Genomic DNA, 9,159 nt, shown 5'->3' with positions numbered 1-9,159 from the left:
GGGAGGGGAGGGGGAGAGGGAGAGATTCAGCCTCTTCCCTGGCAGGTCCCCAGTGACAGTTTTTTCCTCCTGCGTCCACTCCTCACATCAGCCCATCCTCTGGGACCTCACCTTCCACACCGGAGCCTTGGGGGACTGCTGGAGCCTAATGTTCCCAGAGCCTCCCAGGGACCAAGGCATCCCACTTCCACCAAAGGTGACCTAAGAAGGCAAGCTGTTCTTTAGCGTACACAATTCAACAGTTTTCTAGAGGTAAACGTGTTTTATTTTGAGATCATTCCAGAATTTGTTCACAGACTTAACTGTATAATTGAATATCCAGTAAATCATCCAAGTGTGTGTCACCATGTTTTTGATGCCCACATCAGCCAGTTCATCGATTTCCTCTAAACTCAGCATCCAGCACTCTAGCCTCGCGTGAAAAGATGGTAGGGTTAAAGAAAAGCTTTGTTACCTATACAGGGTGGTGCAGAGGAAAGGTCTCCATGTCATTCATATCTCTAGATATGTGGGTCACTATATTGGGCCACCATGGCAACTGACAACATGAAAACTGGGTTTGCTATTTCTCCAGCATTCATGTAATTCTTTTAATGTGTAGTAGAATGACATTCTAATGAAATGGGACGAGAGCCAATAAAACTTAAAATATTCTCTTGTCATGAAATCACTCTTTGCACATATATCTAGGCATGTCATTCTATTAGGCCACTCACCGAAAAACCAAAGGCTTTGAAATTTCAAAAAAAACATTAAAAGTGATGGGAAGCAGCCCCATACGTCATCTATCCTAAGCTCCACACAAAACTGTGCACAGAGAAACGCCAGGAGAGCCTGGGGTGGTAGAAAGCGGCCTGCTGGGGCTGTCAGCTTCTTCCCTGGGGAGTTTTATGAAAGGCAGCCTGGACCTCAGTGGCGTGTGTCTGAATGAAATGTGAAAAGTTAAACACAGAAGAAGAAAACGATGTTGAAAGTGATACAGGTTTTACGTAAACATTTACAAACATTACTCCCTTGCAAGCCGAAGGAGGAATGGCTCTCCCTGGTACCACAGCACTCACTCCTTTAAGCACTGAAGATACTTCAGTGTCTTTTTCTGTAGCTGCAGCTGGGAGAATGGAGTACATTTGGAGTGATTCGTCCCCGAAATACCACAGAACTGCAGATTTACAGAATTCCAGTGTTTCTTACCTTCACGAGCCTTTCGGTAGACTTTGGGTCTTCACCCTTCCTGTTCCCAACGGTGGAGCGCCTGGTGGACCCAGGGTCTGCTAGGCCCGTGCTCTGTGTGTTTCTGAATGGCACTCAGCTCGCTGCTGAGCTTGATTTCCCGAAGCTGACTGTGAAGAACCCTGAGATTTGAGAGATGGGCAAATCAGGCGCAACACGTTCCACGCCTGCGGCTTTCAGCTCACCCTCCTCTGGCACACACATTAGTCCCACTTGGCACTGCCCCGAGAGGGAGGAAGAAGGCACCTGCGTCCACCCCATAAGGGGGACAGGGGTCTTGGGGCGCTCACCTGTGAGGCGTGACCCAGAGGGCCGTCACGGCCCCTGGCAGGACTCCTGGTCCCTCACAGCTCTGCTGACTGAATACATCTGGAGCAGAATCCTCAGCTACTCCTACGTTCATGACACACAAATTATCTGAAGGACCGAACTGCTCTCAAGTCAAACAGACATGACCATTTCACATAAAAACAATTATTAATTAAAACGGGTGTATCTCAATACAGAAATTACAATTTTACATGAGGGAACTATTATAAAGAAGAGTAAATAAGTTCAGGAAGAGGCAAAGAATTCTAATTTAAAATAAAATCCAAATTTAGGTGTTTATTCATGACACAATATTTCAAAAATAAATCTTATTAAGCCATCTACACTTTCTAATACCTAGAATAGAATTAGTTGAGTGATTATTTATGACAAAAAGTGACAATCCCTGTAATTGAGTGAAGATGTACATTATTTTTTAAATGTCTCAATTTTAAAAATACAAAGCCAATCACAGAAGGAAAAGAATAAAGCATTAAAATCGAAGAGCATGGAAGATATCTTGAGAGGGAAATTAAGTCCTCTTACATATGATATTCATAATAATTTATATTTTACATTGTCTCCAAAACATACTATAAAATGTGAATCATTCAGTTTATCATTATTAAGATTTTATATACTATTTCCAATTTTCTCATTAATATATCAAAATTTAAAGCTGGGCATTCATTTGTATCATATTTGCAGTTAATAACATATTGTATTTGAGGGGCAGATCCACTCACCATATCTTCAAAAAGGGAGCTTTGTGGTAAGGATTCCTCCGTCGACAAAAGACATCATTATTTCAAGACAATAAAAATGGGATAAAGGTATGAACGGTCCTTACAGGGCCTTACATATGGTCCTTACATATCTCTTAGCAACAAGATCCAGATCTACTCCCATCGTGTGCGAGGACAATGATGAGGATGTCATAGATAGGTCAGAATAATTTACCCAAAATTAATACAAAGCCACTAAAGGTGCACAATGATGAAAAGAGATTAAGATACAAGGGAGATTTAATGAGGTCAGTTATACATGAGTCAAATTTAAAGAAAATAAGAGAAGCCAATGTGTACTTTTGAAAATATAGTATCAAAAATAAATTAGGCTAATCCACACAGTCGATATTTCAACTTTCACTCAGCTAAATTTATATATATATGTATGTAAAAAATGACACAGAACATAGTCAAACTCTAAGTCTACAAGCAAAGGAAATAGCTAGGAGGTATCTGCATATAAAAAGCATAACTTAAGCTTTCTGTTGACTCTATCCCAGAAATGGAGCAATCACAAAATAGTGGAATAATACAGAATAATAGAAACCACTTCAAGGTGTGTCAAAGACCTAGACACAAAATGAAAGACACTGATTGTGCTGGAAGATAAAACAGGCAAAACTCTCTGAGACACAGGCGTAGACAAGGGCTCGCTGGACAGAGCCCGACGTGAGACAACACATCGACGCTTGGTTGGCCACAGAGACCGCATAGCAGAGCAGCAAGGAGAAACACCAGGGCCTTGCTAGGTGTTCTGGAAAAAGCGGGTGCATTCATGGAAAAACATTAGGTAGAGCACTTCCTAACAGCAGGTAAAAGTTAGCCACAGACGGATTCCAGAGCAAAACATGGAAAACACATCTATAAAGCTTTGACAGAAGACTATAGGAGAATATCTTCTCAATTTCAAGATACGAAAACATTTCTTGGACAAACTAAGGACACCATGGAAGAAACAGTCAAAATGAAAATTGCGTTTAAAAATCTCATAACAGTAAGGCAATATGCATAAAATATGTAATACAGGGCCTATTATAGAAAAGTATTTTGCAGTATGTGATAAATGTTTGGGTACATAGTGGGAACAACAACACATCTATGTGCACTATGAAGTATTGCTAGTCTGTGTACCCACGTGTGTGCATGAATGCAAGTACATAAGCTCAACAATATAAATGCCACCAACCTTGATTAATGTACTAGAAGTCCTGAATAACTTCATGTCAAGAAAACAAGAGACATTAGGGTTGGGGAAAATGTATCATTCACAAACTGTGATTTTCTATTAAAATGAAAGAATCATTATATTTAAAATTGAGCATTATCGGTGTATTTCATTCATTCTGCAGGAAAAAATAGTTGTGCCTGTCAACCACAAAAAGGAAGAAATTTAATTTTATTGAAAATACTTGCATTGCAAATATCTAACTCAGCTTGGAAGAACTCTAACAAAACGACCTCGTGCACTGTGGATTTGACAGGAGGACAAAGGTCAGATGCCCCAGGGCTGTTTGTGGTAGATGGAGCACCCCTTCCTTCAAACCTGGCTTATGGCTTCTCACCTTAGAGATCACTTTCCTGAAAGCTGTGCGATGCTCCTCTTTGGTTGTTTTCTATCAAGCTGAGACAGAGTAACCCTGGACCCAGGCAGGTTCACAGATCACAGGGAGAAGCCCAGGCTAAGCGCAGAAGCAGTCTGAGGCTGGCACCACTACATTAACGACACCAGAGAAAGTACATCAGTTCTTTTCAAACTGTTCAAGGTACTTGTGTGACTTTTCCTTTGGCTCTCTCTTTATTACCACTCATATTTAATTATTTTAAGACCTCGGAAAGGCGACTTTTTCTTAAGAAAATAGTAACCTGTAGCAAGCTGAGGTCAGAGCAGTATTGGGCAGTGGCTGTAAGAGCAGCTGAGCAGACTGCAGTGTCTGCCAGTGGTGGGCACCAGAGCCCGCTGGCCTGGTCCTTCCTGTGAGCTCTGGCCTGGCGGGACAGCTCTGCCTGCATTGTGGCCTGGATGTTTAGCCACACACGCCCAGCATACAGCAAGCCCTCAGTAAGTTATTGTTTTACTAAGCCACACAGCTTCCTTTTGCAAGAATTAAATGATTTATTGTGAATCCACTTTTCTTCTTGATATTCTCCAACCCTGAATTTCCTCCACTTATAAAAGGAAATCCTGTGGTGACCATGGGCAGCAGTATTGATTTTATATACAGACTAACACTAAGGTTCTCAAATAAAGTCCTCAGCTTAGAAGACCCCACTACTGATGCACATTTCCTTGACTTTTCTCCTCTGTATTTCCTTCTCTGCTGTAAAAGGCCTCCCTCTCCTGGGACTATAAAGCCCAGGAGAGAACCATCATCACATGCTCGTTTTCCTGTCTCACTCTGACCACCGAATTCACTTACCAAGCCAAGACTCTCATCTTGCTGAAGTTTTTAAATGCTTTGTCACATACTCACAGTACATAATTTCTAAATCTTATTTACTTACTTATCCTTCAAACTTTCTTGTTAGTTTATATATTCATTTTCAGTTCTTCAACGAAACGTTGAACAGATTCTGTACTTGACAGTAGAGATGCCAATGCAAAACACATGCATTTTTAAAAGCCCTCCATCATTTCGTGATTTCTTCCATTCCTCAGCACTTGCCTTCTGTCCTGTCGAGCAGGTTTTACTGCTTCCTGGCTAGCAGGGGTCCATTTCCTGCTCTCAAATCACTCAGCTGACTGCTTCGCATCCTGTGATAGTTTTATAAACCTATTCTACCCATGAGTGTATTGAAAAGAAACTCTGGTACTGAGCTACTTTTCCACATTGCCAGACAGCGCTGGACTTGTCGCGTCCCGCGGTGTTGGAGGCAGGATGCCGAGGTCCGTGCTGTGTGGACATCTACGAAGAGCTGCCTCGGCCTCGGGCGGCGTCCTCCTCCGCTAAGTCCCCATTCTCTAATCTCTGGTATCAAACCCGACACATGCTAAGGGCCAGCATCCTGAGAAACGCAGCATTTGCATAAAGATGGCCTAGAGAACATTGGAAGAAATCAGACTGCAAGTTAAAACTGCATTTTTTAAGAAAAGTAGCTCCAGTTTGCAAGAAAACTGCACGCAGGCAGCATTCGCCTAAACAACGAATAAATGTGCCGGTCTGTCAGATGTGGCGTCTCCGCAGTCCTGAGCCCTGGGAAGCAGTTACACGAGGGTAACCAGCATACTGAATCCTTTCCCTCTTGCGGTTGGCTGTGGAAATCCACTGCGGAAGAGAGGAAGTTACTTTGTTTTTCCCTTACCATGGCAGGTCAAGGAAAATGAGAGCTTTTGAAAAATGAAAGAGTGCTGCAAAATATGCATGCATTTTGTGGCTCCCGCAGCACTTCACAGATGTTTCATCTGTAATTACACCCAGCTCCTGTCTTATTATAGTAAGGAAAAAGTGGTGATGCCCAGAAATTTAAATTAAAAATAAAAAAATAAAAACTTGCAACTAAAACCATTTGGAGTGTTGTGATTTTTTTCAACTGAGGGATCCTAAGGACATTGCAGGATCCTAAGCTACACGCTTCTAGCGTCTGACTTTCTAGACCATTTTTCTCCCCAGAAGAGTGACAAGCTACGGGCATAGTCTCACACGTTGGCCTTCCTCAGTTTGAGCCCCTGCTAGGCCTGTGTTTACCTTGTACTGGTGCCGATTCATCACATTGTGGGTGCCACACTGGAAATGACGATTGCCCGGCCTGAGGGGGCGACGCAGTCAAGGTCTCCATGCAGACGGTGGACACTGCAGGCACAGGCACGTGGCAGCCCTGCTCACACCTCGAGGCCATGCACTGTCAGCTTTTCCCTATTGATTTCACCGTGACGGGTCACTACAGAGAATGGTAGAATCCGGCTCAACTTTCCATAGAGGTAACTGGTTTTTGCACTGGGAGAGCGAAAATATCACCAGCTAGTGGAGCCCCCCAAAGTCCTGTTGCAGGACGTGGTCTCCTGTTCTGTGCTCACTCTGTACCAGCGCCTGCCTCCAGTGCAGTGAGAGCAGCGCAGTGCAGGGAAGTTTCAGGGTGAATTCTCCCCGACAGAGTGGCGGCCAGGGCCCCCTGTCCTGCTCCTGCTGCGTCTTCTCCAGAAGCTCCCGAGCAGCACAGAGACCGTGTGTCATGGGTTTTTACCTGGCCAGAATCTTGCGTCTCCTCTGCCGGAGGCCCTGAATACCCAGGGATCAGGCGAGGTCAAGCTTTGCCTTCAGACAGTCAGGCGGGTGGCACCCCGTGTGCTCTGGGGAGGCTAAGCAAAGCTCCTGCAAAGCTGGCAGCTCAAGGTTCCTTCCTCGGGGAAGACCCACATCGCATGGCTTCAGTGGCTGCTTTCCCTGTGTCCTGTTGTCAGAGACTCTGAAATGGAAGGTCTGAATGGCAGTTTTCACTGTGTCTCCGGACCGGCGAGAGCAGAGCAGCGCGTCTGGGTGGCTGAGAAGAGCGTGTCCTGTCCCTGTACTTCCCAGGGCCAGAAAGCGACTCTGACCCTTTTACACTCGGACTCGGGGCTGCACACCACTGTGTCTTGCTGCCCTTTCTCGCCTCAGCCACCAAGCCGCGGAGCCCACCCAGAGGGCCTGCTGCCGGTCTCCTCCGCAGTTCCTCCTTGAGTCCTCCAGAGTCCCCTCCCCCTGCCAGGTGATTTGAACTCTGACCCATCATCCACAGATCATCCAGAGTAAAACCCAGGGGTCACAAAGCAGGAAGGGACCCTAAAGGTAATATTTTCCAGCTAGCACATGACATCACTCAGGTTATGTGACACAATCTGTAGAAAAATAAGGCTATGGTTCAAGTCAATCAGTGTTTTTGGTGTTTCTCACTATGAAAAAAGAATGAGATGAAAATAGAGTCATAAATCTAAGAGATCCCACATTAGGTTTTGCTTCTATTCAGAAAAATGTAAAGGAATCATAACACTAGTTACCTCAGCATGTAACTTATGCCTCAACTTGTAAGTGGATTCATTGAATAATCTCCCTTAGCCCCTAGGTTAATATTTGAAAGAAATTCTAGAGTATGGAGAGAAAAGTTTTGGTGAAATTTTAAAAGTCTGGAAATTTACAAGTCTCTGCAACTGCTTTATTTCTGTGCCAATGTCTTCTTTTTTTCTTTTTAAATGAAAGATTAAATATAGCTGGTGTACTTTTTCCAATCAGAGTGCCACAATTTGGTACTTTGGTGTAAAGGAAAAGTTCAAAAATATTTCTTACACCCTTTAATTCAGTTTCCCATGATCTGTTTTTAGGTTAGGTAGATGAAGCCATTTACGAAGCTTCTTTCAGAAGTGCTCAGTGGGATCGACATTTTCCTTTTGAAAGCTGAGCCTGTAGGTATGGTTATAATCAGGGCTGTAAACAGGGACTTCACAGAACTGCACAGTGAGTAGCGTGTGCTTATTTGAATGTAGGACTAATAATGTGAAAAATACTTTCCTTCCTTTGAAGTATTTTTATTTGCTTTTCTTTAATTGATTTTTGCTCTTTCTTTATTAGGGAGGTTATAAAGTATTATAATATTCATAGTTCAATTGATAAAAGATAAGTTAGAAAATTAAAGAACACATTTTCAAAACAACAGTATGTAGTCTTACAAAAGTTTGCATTCAGGTTTGTATGAAGTTTTGCTGAGAGTTTGGGTCATGGGACAGATTAACTTGATATAAACAACCCAATAAATGTATGATAGTGAAATATGAAGGGTTTTAGTTGCGTGCACTACTTCTTTGCTATAACGGTGACAAATTCACATAAGAAAGCAGAGTCTTAGGACCTATTAGATTACGCATTTGTGAATAATAATTAACCATAAAATGGGGTTTGAATGAACCCAGATATATTTCTGGCTCCCGAGTCTGTGGTCATTGCTCTGGCCTCCCACGCCCTGAATGGCAGGGGGAGAGGAAACCACTGCAGCCTCTGCCCAGCCTGCAGGAGGGGGGTTTGTTTATGACAAGGGCAGGCTCGACATCTCAGCTCTCACTTGCCTTGGATTTCCTTCATCTCTGATACACAGGAGCTCAGTTCCTACTGTATGGATAGTATATATATATTATTTATATATAGCCTTTAAAATAAAGTTGTTGAATAAGGAAATTGAATTAAACTTCATATTGCTTTCATTTGGCAACATGATGTTGATTCCACTCAGCCCCATAAATAAAACCTTACATCAGGCACTTTACAGGGCTGCTTTTCTAACAGGGCAATAAACCTCTTACCTTAAAGCATACCTCAAAGACTCCAATAGACACTCACAAAATTCAATTTAAAAAAAAAAAAGAAGAAAAGGCAATTATAGAAGGTATAATAACAGTTTTTCATTAGATTGGTTTACTTTCGAAAATTCATCTTTAATTTCTGTGCACAGAGGTTAAATCTTATGTTTCGTATAGCTTTTTATTAGCCATTAAGAGCACACTGTGTATAATGTAAACATCAGATGGCCACATAGACTTCTGACAAGATGTCTCCCATACATAATGTGAATGCATGTTCATATAGTTTTACCCTTTACATTATTTTACAAACATGAATTAATATTTACTTATATAGCAAAATATGCAAACAATTCATTTATGCTTCTTTTCCCAGTAACCACATTTTCATAGGTGAAGAAAGTAGTGGGAATTGAATTAAAATCTGAGGTCGAATGTATCTTTGAGATGGGAAGGGTCTTCTGTTGCTTTGCTGGCTGCGGGTGAAGTGCTCAGCAGCCGCGGCCCAGCTGGGCTGCCTCCGCGGGCTCCAGGGTCAGCGCACCCCACCACAGGGGCCACTGTGGGGAC

At 42.8% G+C, this 9,159-nt stretch overlaps 2 long non-coding RNA genes across 2 annotated transcripts in view; both read right to left on the bottom strand.

Annotated features, from left to right (window-relative positions):
* The window catches only part of LOC104870844, a 3,137-nt gene extending 1,438 nt beyond the window's left edge, over window positions 1-1,699 (bottom strand). The window contains exons 1-2 of the long non-coding RNA XR_782641.1: window positions 1,521-1,699; window positions 1,192-1,352 (exon numbers count right to left, since the gene is read on the bottom strand). This is a non-coding gene — a long non-coding RNA (uncharacterized LOC104870844). The remainder of the gene's footprint in view (window positions 1-1,191; window positions 1,353-1,520) is intronic.
* Window positions 1,700-5,994: 4,295 nt separating this feature from the next.
* Window positions 5,995-9,159, bottom strand: part of LOC104870837 — a 6,035-nt gene continuing 2,870 nt past the window's right edge. The window contains exons 3-4 of the long non-coding RNA XR_782640.1: window positions 6,507-6,728; window positions 5,995-6,203 (exon numbers count right to left, since the gene is read on the bottom strand). This is a non-coding gene — a long non-coding RNA (uncharacterized LOC104870837). The remainder of the gene's footprint in view (window positions 6,204-6,506; window positions 6,729-9,159) is intronic.

This window comes from Fukomys damarensis, unplaced genomic scaffold (genome assembly GCF_012274545.1).
Source record: "Fukomys damarensis isolate Sample0158 unplaced genomic scaffold, DMR_v1.0_HiC HiC_scaffold_4, whole genome shotgun sequence".
NCBI lineage: Eukaryota > Metazoa > Chordata > Mammalia > Rodentia > Bathyergidae > Fukomys > Fukomys damarensis.
Note: the sequence above shows the minus strand (reverse complement) of the source record. Positions and strands in the feature narration are given on the sequence as shown.